General features: G+C 34.0%; 1 protein-coding gene and 1 long non-coding RNA gene across 2 annotated transcripts in view; one reads left to right on the forward strand and one right to left on the reverse strand.

The window, feature by feature from the left end:
- The window catches only part of LOC119247663 (uncharacterized), a 35,719-nt gene extending 20,384 nt beyond the window's left edge, over positions 1-15,335 (forward strand). The window contains exons 2-3 of the long non-coding RNA XR_008552256.1: positions 3,116-3,206; positions 15,097-15,335. This is a non-coding gene — a long non-coding RNA (uncharacterized LOC119247663). The remainder of the gene's footprint in view (positions 1-3,115; positions 3,207-15,096) is intronic.
- PIK3C2G (phosphatidylinositol-4-phosphate 3-kinase catalytic subunit type 2 gamma) overlaps positions 1-15,996 on the reverse strand; it is a 312,676-nt gene that overhangs the window by 190,989 nt on the left and 105,691 nt on the right. The gene's annotated exons all lie outside the window — the stretch shown is intronic.

Genomic DNA, 15,996 nt, shown 5'->3' on the forward strand with positions numbered 1-15,996 from the left:
AAGTGTGTTTCTGTTTCCCCAAAGCATGATTAATTGTACTTTTTCAAAAATGACCTACTTCTTTTAACTTTTTAAAAAATGCATTGCATTGCTGTTACAAAACCCAAAAGATTTAAAAAGACTATAGTGAAAACTAAGTCTTTATTCTTCCTTCCCGGTGTCCTTTTCCCTCCAACACAAAATTTACTAGTTTCTTTTGTATCCTTCCACCAGAAATTTCCCATGCATTTGCAATCAACAATATACTTCTTGATTTTTTTTTTAACAAGAAGAGTAGCATACTATACATATAGATCATCTGTTACTTTCAAAATGTATCTCGAGATCACTTTAAATCAGCATATAAGTACTTTCTGAAGTATGCAGAATTTTATTTATATGGGTGTTACAAAACTTCCTTCACCAGTTCTCTATTGATTTTGTTTTCATTTTTGTCTACAACCAGAGCTAGACTGAATATTATATATGCATCATTTTTCACATATTCTATTTCACATTTCACATCTTATTTATAATAATAAGTAGTTAAAACAAAATTGCTTTAAGAGGTGAAATCATTTTAAAATGTAAATTGTGTTGACAAATAAGCTTCCATAATGGTCAGTACCATTAAACTTCCATCTTGAGAACCTTTCTCCATATTTTCACCAGTAGCATACCACTCAATTTTTTTGATTGTGGCAAATCTGACCAATTAAATTGGTACATGATTATATTTCAATTTCTACTATTATGACTCATGTTGAGTACCAATTCATGTGATTAAAGACCAAATATATTTATTTTGTGTTAAATTATTTAATCATTTTTAAGAATTTGAGGGGCTGCATGTTCATTAAGGAAATTATTTCTCTGCCAGGAAAAAGACTTGATATAGAAAATACTTTGATATTTCTTTGATATTTAAAAAATCTTTTCCTAGTTATAAAAAAATTCTTCCATCTTCTAATATTTTCAAGTTTTCTCTCTCTCTCTTTCTGTATTCCTCTTTGTAAACTTTAGATAACAAAAATTTAGAATTATTTTGCTCTATTATGTGGGTTATTTTATATGATTTTTCTCCCCAGTTGGCTTTCCAAGTGTGATTTTTTAAATAATTCATCTAACCCACTGATTTGAAATCCTTTTTCTTTAACAACTACTAAATTTGTGAAAATTATTAAGTATATTTCTGGGCTTTCCATTTTGTTCCATTAATATATTTTTGGCAGACTGTTTTTGGCAACCTTACATAATTTTAATTATAGGCAATGATAAGTTTTGATCATAAATATATTACAATTATCAAAAAGTATCTACAGTGCCAGAAAGTGTTTATGACCATATCCAACTTAGAACATAATTTGAATGAGATATTTTGGCTTTGGCAGAAATAACTGGACTTAAATAAATATTTTTAATTAGAAAAATAAACATTCATATTGTGTTGGGTAAAAGATCAAATCAGTTCATGCACATAGAAGAAATATAATGTGAGGAACATGTCCTATTTGTCATTGTCATTAACAACATCAACAGCACCATTTATTGACAACTGCATGTAGGACTTGTCATCACCATCCCTCACTCTACACTGTAGAAACTGAGATTCAGGAAATTTAAGATGATGCTTCTAGGAAATATCAGAACCACAGCTGTGTTCTGCCTGGTGAGCATTTGCTGCATGAGGTTAAGTGTGAGAATTCATCAAATAAAAGCCTACATACAAGACTAAAATAAATACCAATGATTGATAAAGACAAAATGTGATATAGAATTTCAGTAGAGTGGGAAATTATTGAGATTGAAAACTTTTACTAGGGATAGCACCAGTAAAAATGATGGCTCAGGAGGTAATTCCAGGAAGGGAAAGTGAAGGTCAAACATAATGTTATGGAGGGAGGATGTCTAGTAATGTGTTTGGGGAAAGGTGTATAGATTTTAGTGGAATAAGAGCTTTATATTCATTGATTTGTTTATGTACTCATTTTGTAAAGAATGGTACGTTGGTACTCTCTGATGAACAAAAAGAAAGCTGATATTTGTTTCGTATCAAATGAAACATTCAGTACATATGAGAGTTATGAATAGGAATCAGGCCTGGAGTGAACATTTGCATGATTATATAATCTTCACAAACTGGGAATGCTGAAGTGGAAATTGTGTAAATAAAGAGCTCTAAGAGGGTGGTGAGAAGAAGGGTGACTTTCCATTCTAAAACGCTCCCCACACAAACTTACTTAAAAGGAATGCTTGTATCCTTTTCATTTCTGGATGGTTAGAGATGACACGTAACAAATTATTAGAATTACTGAATGTTAAGTGGTCACATGTCAGTCATACATTTTGATTTAGACTTTTTCCATTTTCTAATTGTAATCATAACATCTCTTTTGTCATAAAATGATTTTTAGTTCATACTGCTTGTTTAGCTTTTTCTTTCTTTGTTTTTAACCCAGATTTCAACTTTTGGCAATAATGTTTCTACTGATAAATACATACACAAAATCCTCTGGATTATAGAAAAAAGGGTAAACATATTCTTCAGAAATTCCTTTAACTAAACAAGGAAAAAACAGGAGAATCCCTGACAGTATGTGAAATAAAGGTAAAATATATTCACATAACGCTGAACAAATCAAAATATTAAGTGTACAAGCATGTTTCCCTTAATTACTTGTGAAAAAAGTTATATACACATACATAGACACACAAACACATATGTGTGTATACACATGCAGACACACAGAGTAGTTATTGATTTCCTTATTGATTGCCAAATACTAATTTTCTCTCTTAATTTGTAAGATCAGTTCAGGTTCCAGAAAGTTATTCCAAAATAAAAACTCAGATATTGACTACACAGAAGAATGTGTACCTAAATTATTCAGTTCAAACTCACATCTATTTGAAAATGGTAGGCACAAAAAGATGTGTGGCTTATTACCTTAGATACAGGTGGCTATTTAATTTTAAAAGAAATGCTCCTCAATAGCTTAATCGATCATGAATATAGTTGGCAACATCTGAAGATTTATAATGCTGTAACTTGGTACTCTTTCCTACAATAAGCCCCATTTGACAAACCTCTTCTGGAAACTTCTTTATCACTTTTGTATCTATGATTTTATACCAGGTTCTTGGAATCAACTCACCTCCTTATTCATCACATCCTTGACACAGAGTATCAAACTTCTTCCCCAAGAATTCACCTCAACTAATCTTATGTAAGTCTTAAGACACTTTCATTTTCCATTTAAGGGTTATTATAATTATCCTATAATTACTGTTATAATACACTATAAATATATTGTGACATTACTTTATAAAGTTTCACTCATTGTTCTAGATTTAATCACAAGCTTATATTTTCTTATTCTTTTAAGAAAGAATACAAAATTTTGAGGACAGGCAAAAACATATATTTTTAAAATTGGCTCACCATATATTTTACAGTCCTCCACATTAGTATGTATTGTTAAAAAATGTCTGAGTGAAATGAATTTAGAAATGAGTTTCTCATGGTTTAGGCACTAGTATTGTCAGCTATAACAAAGCAACAGTGACCAATCATTTCAATATATCTTTCAATTAAATATGCAGTTTTATGCAAAAATATGTCATACATTAAATTCTAATTCCATGACGCCGAAGTAACATAGTACAGATCCTAAATGCTGCTCATACTCAGACAAATATTTTTTCTCTCCTGAATGGAAACTGGTATTCAGTCCCACTACTGAATTATAATTTTCCTCCTGTAAAGTTTTACATTTTTTTTAACTTCGTTTGAATAATAAAAAGTGTAGCTAGAAGAAGATTAAAAGAAAACAAAGCTTAAAGAACAGTTAAATTAGGGAGTTAAGACTAATCTAAGACTAAATCTGCATTGCTACATTTGGCGCTTCTATCTCTAAGATATATTTCTGTCTTCAGCACACTGTTCTTGTACTTTTTATTTTGTCTTATCATATGCTTCACTGGTTTGTGCTGGTAGGTCACTGGCACAGTAGTGGTGGAAGGTGAGTGAAGCCTGTGCACATATGGAGGAGAGGTGAAGATGTCTCAAAGTTAAATAGATGAATAAACAAAGAAAAATGAATAATAAAATAAGAAATTTAAAATAAAGAAATAAAAATGAATTGGATTTCACTGGTGAGTTTAATGTAGTGTATGCACATGTTGATTTTTAATGTTGCATATCTGAAATTTACAATGTCATAATGCAATGTTACTTCAGTAAAAGAGAAACTAAACAACACAAATTAATACTTCATTAACAGTTTAACTCAAAAATGCAGTTTTTCTTAAGTTATTAAGTTCAGTTTACACATCTTATACTACTTATAAATGTAGGAAATTTTAACAGTTGCTTCTCAGGATAGGGAAGATCTTTGATTAACATCTTCCCAGTAGAAAAAACACTCATAAGTGTTTTGAACTTCATTTATAAATTTAGTATATTCAGGTTTCTTTTAGCTCATTGTTCTGTCTCAATAAAGAAAATTTTCCTAAGATATCTAGAAAATTTTTCTAACAAGGTGAGCTTTTTAGTCAAATTTATTTTATATGTAAATGTAGTATTATTTCAATCTAAAACCATAAGTCTTTTTGATTACTTGGCTAACCTGTTCCTCTAAAAGCCAAATTCTCTTAAAATCAAAAAAATTAAAATAGCATTCACATACATATAGTAATAATTACTTCCCTTTAAGTCTCTCAAATTTTTCTGATTCTAACTATAGATCTTCTAAGAATTAAATGCTACTTTCTGAATGCCCTGGATTTTGGTAATTGTTGAGACTTGGTAATAGTATATGAATGGGGAGTGTGTGTGTGTGGGGGGGGGTATCATAGTACAATTTTCTCTATTTTTATAAATTTTTGCATATTATTATGATAAGAATCAAAATGCTTTGACATGAGAGGAGCAGCCTGTCTTAAACAATCTTGGAACTACCTTTTATATATTTTTTTTGTTGCTTTCTAAGTTTGATAGTCTCCTAACCACCCCAAAGTGGTTGCTGGGTAGGATGTTAACTAGGAGAGACTTATTTTCTAGGTCAATGGTTTCCACTGAAGGATGTTTCAAATATATGTTCCTTAGGTTTATATTATAAATTATATAATTTTCAGACTGATAATGACTTTATCCTCCATCCCCTCATACCTGCCTCCTCACTCCCCCATACATTGCTATGTCACTTAAATACATTTTGCTTTTCTCTGGATTTTAAAAAGTTAAAGGACTTTCTTTCTGGCTTTCATAACAACTGAACTTAAGAGAAATTCTGCCTCACTTACATTCTTGCCCTAGTTCTTGAAAATATTAGTCACTGGGTCACTGTTACTCTCTCCATCACCACTTCTATCTACATAGATAGGTTTCACTACCTATGTAGACTGTTCGTCAACATCTTGCATTCTCACTTCAATTAATCTACTTTTCTTTAATTATTTACCTTTAATATCAGTCTCAGGTCCTGTTCTTGACATTGTTAGTTGTCCTTCTATTTCAGTTGAGTGACTCTAATACCTCTATGCTTGCATTCTATTCTCCACACAGGACCCTATTATTCATCAGTACTTTTTTTCTCTTTAACCCAACCAATTTCCTTACTTACTTTTCATACAAGTCATGTTACATGGTTTATCATTATTTTCTATTCCTTGCCTGTACTTTCAATTCCCTTGCCTCTCTGCTTAGCAATAGGCTATGTAAATATTTCTCATTAAGTATAGTTCTCTACCTATTTCTTGAGCAAAAGAAAAACACAAGTGCATTGGTTGACTCTACTTTAAATTTATAAGCAGTAATTTCAAATGTGCCCACTGCTCTCCTAACTCCAACACCTTCTGTCCATTGAAAAGATAACCTTGTTTCCTTCACAACACAATTAATTATCACTACCCATTCTACTCTTCAGACTTCAACATTACTTAACCTATCAGCAGCATTTGAAACAGTTGGTCAAATTACCTTCACTTTTATACTTTCTTAATTCAGTCTTGCAGGACTCCAAGCTCACTTGATTTATCTTTTACATCTCTCATTGCTTTAGTCTTTTATGCTGCTGCTTTACTTCTAACATTTACATGCAGGTATGATTGGATATTTGGACTCCTTTGCATTTCATTTGTTCTTATTCTCTTATGGCATCACCCTTCTTTAAGACTTTAAACTTCAACTTCATCTTTGTGTTGATAATTCCCTCATTTTCATCTGAAGTTCAGTTAAGATTTCAGTAGATCCAGATTGATCCCTTGATAACTTCTTCCCTCTCCTATAAACATATCCTTCTGAAATTCTATTCCATTGTTTTACAGGCAATAACCTTGGTATCATTTAGCTGTTTCTCTGAGGTCCCTCATCTAATTCATAAGAAATTTTATAGGTTTTATTTTCAAATAGAAGTCCAGAATTGACTCAACCATTTTTCACTCCTTCTATTACTGTACTCTGGTCTGAGCTACTGGATTATTGCATTAATCTCCTAACTGATATATTCCTCAGTCAATTTTTAACAAAACAGTAAATTAGAGAAATTCTGTTAAAATATGAGCCAAATCGTATCTTTAATCTTGTCAGAACCCTTTAATGTAAGTTTGACTTTCAATCAAACTAAAAGTCAACATTCAAAAATGTCATAGAAAGTTTTACATAACCTGCCTTCACCTTCACCCTTTCCCCTCTGACTTCATTTCCTACTTCTCCTTCCTGTGCTCAGGCTAATCCAGCACACTAACCTCATTGTTTTCTTTCTGACACCCCAAATGCAAATTTCAGTGCTTTTACAAATGCAATTTCCTCCCCCCTCCATCCTCTTCTTTTAGATACCAAAAAAATCCATTGTTTCACTTCCAAATAACAGCTTTTAAATAAAGCTATTCCTTGCTACTCTATCTTAAAATTTCAGGTCTTTAAACTTCATTAACCTTCACACTTTTTGTATCTCCTAATTGCTTTATTTTTGTTCTTAGTTCTTAACAACGTCTTAGAGGTATACATCTTATTTCTCTTAAACATTACATAAAGAAGAGCAGGAATTTTTGTCAGTTTTATCTAACTGCTGTAGCCCTGAAGAAAACAACCTGATTCATGGAAGGAATGTAATAATTTTTTAAAAGTATGTAAGTACTTCCTGTGGGATAAGACCACATCTTTTACAAATATAAACCTGATGCTTGATTGGATTCTCTGTATCATGTGACTGTCCAAATTTGTAGCCCCAAATCAGATCACATTACCTTAATTCTCATAAGTCTCTGAAGGTAAATATTATTATACTGACTTTTAAAACCTAAAAAAAAAAATGGGCCCACAAAAGTTAAGGATCTTGCTGAAAGAGATATACTTAGGAAATAGTAGAACCAAGATTATTTTTATCTGGGAGCTGTGATGTAGATCCTAAAATATTAACTATTATCCTATGAGTTAAGAGAATCAACATTTTCACATATTAAGTCAACAAAATTGTTGTGTTGGAGAAGGAACAAAAATTTTCCTGATATTGAGAATAAAATAACATTTATCCTGTCAGAATTATATGGTATAGGATTAATGAATTTTATCTTTATCTTATTGGTAGGTGACCAATAAGGTGACCAAACAATAGCATTGTTATTAAGGAAATGATAGTGTACTGAGATAGTGTTCTGAGGTTAGTAGATATGGAGAGGAGAGTACTGGTTCATGAAAATTTTGTAAGTGACTTGGTAGACGGTGATGGGATTAAATTGGCCCAGATACATAAATGGATGGCAAGAAAAGTAAGTCAAAAAATGAGTGGTTGAATGAACCTGGAGAACAGGCAGAAATCAGGAGTAAAGTTTCTGTTGGCCCTGATTCTAGGTTCAGTGTCAGTAATAAAGTCAAAACATGAAAGGGTTAATACATTTGATTTTTGGCTTTAAAACATCAGATGAGGAGCCATTCACAGTGACAATAAGATTTAATATGTAGCTATGGAACGGAGTTGTTGAAGGATGAAGGCGCTAAAATTTATTGGTAAAAAGGATGTCAATGGCTCTTGAGGGTCAGATTTTCCACTGAATCATCCATTTAGAAATAAAACTGTCTAGAATGGTGGCAAGAAGTGGGATAGTGAGAAATAATAAGAATAGTGTTACAGACATTTTCTCACATCGTTTTCCCATTTGCACTCAGATGAAATGTGTATGAATTAGACCACTGAGTTACAGATCTATGACCACTTACTTGACAATAAACTTTGTTTGGGGAGTGTTAATTAAAATCTCCCCAAACTGTCAACAAATGAAGCATCATTATTTGAAAAAAAAAAGAAGACATTTGTTAATGTATACTACACATACTATATAATTTTATGTAATTTCACCCTCTTAATTCAGTTATTTCAATTATTGATTTATCCAACATGTATTTATAGAATAACTATATTTGTCAGGTCCTATGCTTGCTGTTATTTGGTAGGTGCTATAATTCTTATTTTGTAGATGAGATAATGGAGGTTCAGACAGTTTAAGTCAGTTGCCCAGGATAAAATAAATTTCATTGTGTCGTAGGTGGGATCACTAGTTATCTCAATATAAAACACCAGAAGTGGTGGGCACAGTGTTAGATGTTGAAACACCAAAATGTATGTACATAAAGAAATAACAAATGACTTCTTCAGAACAATCATTGCTAATGATCTAAGGTAAAGGAAAGAGGGAAGAGAAATATCCAGTCTTCACTTGCCATTAGATGAATAAGTAGGAACTGCCAATTATGACCCTAAACATGAAACTTGAATCAATGGCATTTTTGTACCTCAAGAACAAATTCTGTCACTATAGTCACATGCTCATATTAGTAAATTTATTATAAACACTTTTATAGTAATTGAATAAATTTTTCAAGCTTTAAAAAACTGGCTAAATAATGTGGAAAGCCAAGATAACATCCACCACATTTTCTTCCCCTTTTAATAAGATTTTTCTAATTGCCTATATTTCTTCAGATAATCTACAATGATTTCTAAGTGTGGTGGGTTTAGCAAAACTTTACCATTCATTCTCTTGCTATTGTAAAGGATTGTTTAACTTATTTGCCTTTTAAGTTATCAGCATCTTTAGTCAATATAATTTTGTATTTGCAGTTGACAGTCATAACCCTTTAAAATAACCAAAGAATTGATGACAGTTTTTATTCATATTTTCATCTTTTGAATTGTGCTAGCAGGCAGATGAATGACGTGAGATAGATGTTGGTTGTTGAAAGGTAGATACACCTATCAACTGAAAATGTGTGAATGTTACTAGATTCCTTTGTCAATTAAATTTCTCTGAAATGAAATGATGTACAAATTCCGAGTATTTTCTAACACTTCAAATGTTTTAAGATACTTTTCTCAGTAGGTCTCTAAGCCCGTTTGTTTTGCTGTGACTTTTCTGATCCCATTTTCTCCCATTTATAATTAGTTTATTATTAAAATTTATTACTGAATTTTAATTATAAATCTGAATTGGTATAAAACAAAGCAAGAACGCTGGTAAGAATGAGGAATCACATGTAAAACATGCAAGATTCATATTCTATGTAATTGTCAATTTTATGTAATTTGTGATGTAATTTTTGGAAATGAATTTTAGAATGCTTCTTACATCTTGTCCACCACAAGACAATGATGTCACACACAAAGAAGTATTGAAAACAAAGATTTACATGATTCACATTCTTAGTCATACTCTTCCAATCAGAGTCATACTAGAGTTGATAAACCTTAATATTCTAATATTTATAGCAGAGTAAGAGCAGTAAAATATTATAGAATATTATCGAAGTCACCATCTAATTTCCAATTCAATTATAAAATTCCTTGATTCTGGATCGGAGTTCTCTGAACACTTTATACAACTATCAATATTTCTGAGACTAAATAATTGTGAATGAATACACTGAATTTGGCTTTATAATCCAATCAAAGTAGACTTGAAAATCACTGAATGAAATTTTAAAATTAATTTCTTGAAACAACAGACTTCAAAACTGGACTCTAGCATATGAGGAAATCACCAGATATTAGGAGGATTTAAAAAATCACACAACTTAGGGTGGCGTACAGTTGAGCTCTGGGTTGAGAAGCTGCTCGCAGCTTCTGCAGTGCCGGTTCGATCCCCGGCTGCTCCCCGGCCACCAGAGGAGGGTCCCACAAGGCGCGCAGACCTCTCCTGCCGCCCGCTGCTCCCCTCAGCAGTGTACTTCGGTCTTTCTGCCTGCTCTGCTCCCTGCTCTGGCTCTGGTGAATTCTCTCACCCTCCCGCACTTCTGACTGTACCCAGTGCTTGTATAAATAAATAAATAAATCTTAAAAAAAATAAAAAATCACACAACTTAAATCATATTTACTATGACTCATTGTTCACATTTTTATCTTTCACCAAAGAGCTAAAATTTATATATATGATAGACACTCAATAAAAACTTAAGGAATAGATGAAAGAATGGATCACTAATTTTATACTCTTTTTCCTCAATGTATTTTTTTGTGCATTTTCCTGCATGTCTTCCCTGTATTCACTGATGTCTACTGGTTTGCCTGTTCAGCATTCCCCTAAAATAACTTATAACGAAAGCTCTAGATTGTCTTGCAAGATTTTCAGAGTTATCTCTGATCAATTTATATCAACAGTTTCAGTAAAAGCCTCTCCAAAAGCACTGGTAAATTTTATTTGGAAAAAGTGATGGAAGTTCCACCATTTTGGTAAGTTAATGACAATTACAGCATTTTAGGAGACACATACACATTGATAAATTTAAAAAGGAAAGGGATATGTATATTAGGGTCTCTCCATTTAACATTGCAAGTGACTAAAGTCAGAAAGATGCACCAATTATTTGACATATTGTCAAGAATGGTTAGTGTATCAGGCAGACCGTCAACTCAGAAGACAAGCGCTATTTGCACCAACTGTTCTCTCGTTATTGGCCATACATAAATTACACATGTCAAAACAAGTGCAAGAATTCTCTTTTTAAACATGACAAGAATTTGATTGAAATATGTCTGGATTTTGTTGGCATGAAAGCAACACATATGAAGTACTTCAGACAAGGAACAAGAAGGTAACTGTCTTTCTATGGTAACTATAATGACAGAAAACAAATGAAATTGAAAATTGAACTAGAAGAAAGCAGGAAAAATCTCCACTCAACATTTTTCAAGTGCTCTTTTTTGATGAGCAAAGACAGAAAGTAAAATAGGGCCTGGAAACACAGGACTAAATCACTAAATGATGCAAAACAGAAAAAAAAAAAACCCCACTAAATCTTCATGGTCCAGAAAAGAAAGAAACTGGGGAACAGAGGAGCAAAAAACAAACCAAAACTTTACCATAATTCCCAAAACTCATAGAAAGTCATAGTACAGAAAATTATACTTTCAAGAATAGTACTTGGTTGTTTGGTAACACCTTGTAGAGTAAGGAAAAAGTATCAGGCTTTTCTGCCCTCCTGCCATTAGGAAAGATGAGGGAACCCTGTGGTCCTGAATGCATGCCTGATGGCGAGCACCTGAAGTGGGTACACCTGGGCTGAGAGACTGAGTTTATAAGGGTGGTGTCACGGGGATGCCAGCAGAAGCCAAGAATGAACGGAAGCCAAGAAAAGGAGAAGCAGAGAGAACGCCAGAGAGCCCAGATAGAGTGAGGATTTGCTGGGGGTTGGGAGGCCTGCCAGCTTCCCGGCCCCTCAGCACCCCTGCCTGCTGTGTACCTGGTAAATCCCAATAAAAGCCTGCAAAAGCCACTGAGGGCTCCAGGACTTCTCCTTTACCCAGTCTGCTTGGATCATAGAAAACCTGCCCTGTGCCCATTCCTGCCCTTACAGACCTCCTCACAAAACATTTCTCAATAAATCACTAGAGGTAGCCTTTTATTTTCAACAGGATTTTGATATACAGTATCAGTGTAGGGTAAATGAAAAATTATCAAGCTTTCCTGCCCTCCCACCATCAACATTAATGATGGCTCCCTGTGATGCTACATGCATGCCTAATGGTGGACACCTGGAGTACAGTGTGGGCATGCATAGGTGGGCACACCTGGGCTGAGACTGGGTTTATAAGGGTGGCATCATAGGGATGCCAGCAGAGAATGAGTGAGAGCAACAGAATGAGAGAAAGAGCAGAACAAGCAGAGCAGCAAAGGAGAAGCAGAGACATGAGAAAATGCCAGAGAGCCCAGAAAGACTGAAGACTCTTGAGAGCCCACTGCCTTGTAAAAAGCACAATAAAAGCCTGAAAAAGCCACCAAGGGCTCCAGGACTCTCCTTTACCCATCTGCCCAGATCATAGAGATCCTGCATTGTGCCTTCCTGGCACTAGAATCAGTCAGAGGAAAGGCTCTGATTAGTGTTAACAGCTGATTCCTCTCCAAAAACTTCATCGAATTTGGTAAGTCATTTAATGCAATTTCCCCCCAATTTTAGAGTGCTAAGGGAGTCTGTTTTTTTAAATTATCAAATACAAATGGTTAACGCCATACAAGTATAACATGTTCTGATCACTTGCTTTTTTTATTTTATTTTATTGAGGTAGCATTGCATGATGACATTATGTAAGCTACGGGCATGCATCATCAAAAACACTAGTGGAGGTAAATCGACCTTAGATCACACAAAATTATGTGGTATAATTATAATGTTAAATTCATCCAGCAAGTATTAACTGAGAACCCTATGTGTACCATGCAATGTTCTGTATTAAGGATGGATAGTTAATATATGGTCTCACAGGCCAGAAAAGTAGCTTTGGATTATACCTATACTAATTCTATTCTCCCCTTCATCCTGCATAAAGTATCAGATTTTGTTGAAATATCAAAATCTTAGGAGAAGATGGCCAGTTTAAAGATGAATTCTGAATATTTCAACCAATTGGGTAAATTAATTTACCCGATTATCATCTAATCAGGTAATTGGTTCAAAATGACATGTGTCCCAATTCTAAATATAGAAAATGATACAGAAATGATATATAAAATTAATGTTTCTGTGGAGTTTGATATAGAAATAATATAGAAAATAATATAGATATAGGTGATATAGAAATGATATCAAAATCATATTTCTAAACTATAGGAAATTGTTTCATGTTGGGAGAGGATCAGCCCTTTTGCTGCCTGGTGACCTGTATGGATATGGCATCAACTAGATGATGATTGAACTAGACTAAGGCCAAGTCAACACAGAGACTTAACACAGCAAAAAGATGCAAATAAACTAGGTGTATTACAAAATCAGTGAGCTGCCACAAAGATAAACTCTGGAACCGTGCTTTAGGGTAAGCAAAGTATCAGGCTTTTCTGCCATTAGGATTGATGATGGATCCTTATGGTCCTGAATGCATGCCTGATGGCGGGCACCTGGAGTAGGGTGTGGGCATGCATAAGTGGATACACCCATGCTGAGAGACTGGGTTTATAAGGGCAGTGTCACTGGGACACCAGTAGAGCAGAGAGGAAGCAGAAGGGAACAAGACCACCAGAGAATGCCAGAGAGCCCAGAAAGAGTGAAGACTTGCTGGGGACTGGGAGGCCTGCCAGCCTCCTGGCCACCCCAGCACCCCAGCCTGCTGTGTACCTGGTAAATCCCAATAAAAGCCTGCAAAAACCACCAAGGGCTCCAGGACTCCTTCTTTACCTGGTCTGCTCGGATCATAAAAAACCTGCGCTGTGCCCTTCCTGCCCTTACACATGCCAAGAACTTCACTGACAGTGTGTACAAGGGCTGAGGTCAGATATCTTCAAAGGGACAAAAGTTTGAGCTGAGTCCTAAATAGGGGGACAACTGCATATCAAATAGAGGGAAATATGATTCACAAATCACCAAAGCATGAAAGACCTCTGAAAATTTGAGTAAGTACTTGAAAATAGAAAAGACTATGTTTGCATATAGAAAGTCACACAAGATGGGTGTGGGAGGTAGGCAAAGTTGAATTTGGGAAAATCTATTGCAAGGGCTTACTAAGGGAAAATACTTTTATAGTCTACTAATTTAAAATCCTGTCAGCAGGAAAGAGCTGACTGGAATTAAGGAATTACACTAATGAATTGGGGGTTACCCAGGAATTAGAGCCTACTTTATGAGTTAGGAGACAAATTGTATTACATAAAGATTATTCTGAGTGCAGTGTGGGGGACAGATGGAGTGGAGACAGGTAAGAATAGAAGTGAAGGAAAACAATTAGGCACCTGTTGGAATAGTTCATTTAAGTGACGTTAAAGACTTTAGTTAGGGGCTAGTCATGGAAATAGAAAAAGAAAGGATGTGTTCAAGATGTATTTATGAGAAACAATAGGATCTAAAGATCAGTTGAGTGAAGAAGGTTATTGGCTAAGAATGTTTTTGAATTGGGTGTATTGGTAGTAACTGTAAATCAGATTATTGCATTTAAAGAAGATATTTTGAGAATGATGGGGTGGAGGGCAAGGATTAAAAAAAGGAGAAAGCAGGAATATTAAATCAATTCTGGACCTTTTTACCAAGAATCAGTTATTCATCATAGGTACATAGATATATTTAATAATGAACCTTCTAGTTACTATGGTCACAAAATATACCCATAGGTTAAATTTCTTAGAATTATTTGTAAAATTTTTGGACAAAAGATATTTTTAGAGGATGTCTGTCAAAATGATAATTCTTAATTGAATAGCTTGGTAATAGTCTTACTTTGTTAAGATTAATTTTTTATTTTAAGAAGGAAAACCAATTTATATACAGTTATGGTGAATACTGTTTTCCTTCCATTTTTTAAAACCATTTATTTATGCATACAAGAACAGGGGTACAGGCCAGAGGTGTGGGGAGGGGGCGTGAGAAGGTTCACCAGAGACAGGGGAACAGAACAGGCGGACTGACTGAAATACACTGCTGAGGGGAGCAGTGTGTTGACCAGATTAAATAATGTTTTGCTACCATTTGTAGGTACATACCTGGTTCACTTTCTTACACTCTCTTGCAGTTAAAAGTGCCTTTTACTGACTTATAACCTATGGAATAGAGGCAAGAGTGGTATGTGCTATTCTTAGACTTGGCACCTAAAAGTACCTTCAGTATCTTGTTCTGATTATTTCTTTTTCTTTATGTGGTTCCAGGTTGAGGGAATTCAGATGAGAACTCCAACTTAGGGACAACCAAGCTACAATTTGGAGACTTGGCAAGTACTATCAGTGTGCTGGTAACTTTTGATTCTTTCTCGTCAATCTAGATGTGTCCCCTTACTTTTTAGGCTTCTGTAGCCAACTTCCTTCTGAAAATTTTAATTTGCAAGAAAACCAAAGAGTGATTTTGTTTGCATTTCACTATTGCCAAGTTCTGCTTTGGACTATAGGAATTTATTTTCTAAGTCCTTTAACTTGATGAAATTGGCTGACTTGGATTTAATTAGCATATTGCTAGTAGTTTAATCAAATACTGTTTTTGAGAAAACTAAGGAAGTCTTGGCTTTATACAATGTGTATTGAAAAATAAGTATAAGCCGAGTCTACTAAGTGAATTGCCCATTGATTGTTTTCTCATCATTTACAGTTTAATCATAGTAAAACAAACACAAAAATATAGTGTTTGTATAAGGAAGTAATAAAAAAGATTCTGGAAGGAATCTACTTTTTCCTTCAAAATTCCTTCAAGTATACAGTTTCCAGGGGGAAATCACTGCATATGCCTATTAATTTATATTTCAGTTGACAGCATTTGTGGGTCACACCAACAGCTAATGGCAGACATTTTGAACTGTTATGTATAAGTTTTTCAATTTTGGATATTGCTTTATCCAGTTTTTCTTTGAAGTTAAGGAAAGGCTACATTGTCAAAACTTAAATGAGATCCTAGTTATTAATAGAAATATCATTTTGTGGATTCTTGAAGTTACACTATTTTTGTAAGTAGATGTTGAATTGGAAAGAGAGGTCATGAAAAAAATGATTTAAATCTCAATTCTTTAACCAGTTAGATGACTGTTAGAGGGTGAGTCACTTAATTTATTGAAATCCCTT

This window comes from Talpa occidentalis, unplaced genomic scaffold, assembly GCF_014898055.3.
Source record: "Talpa occidentalis isolate TD23 unplaced genomic scaffold, MPIMG_talOcc4v2.1 talOcc4.16, whole genome shotgun sequence".
Classification (NCBI taxonomy): domain Eukaryota; kingdom Metazoa; phylum Chordata; class Mammalia; order Eulipotyphla; family Talpidae; genus Talpa; species Talpa occidentalis.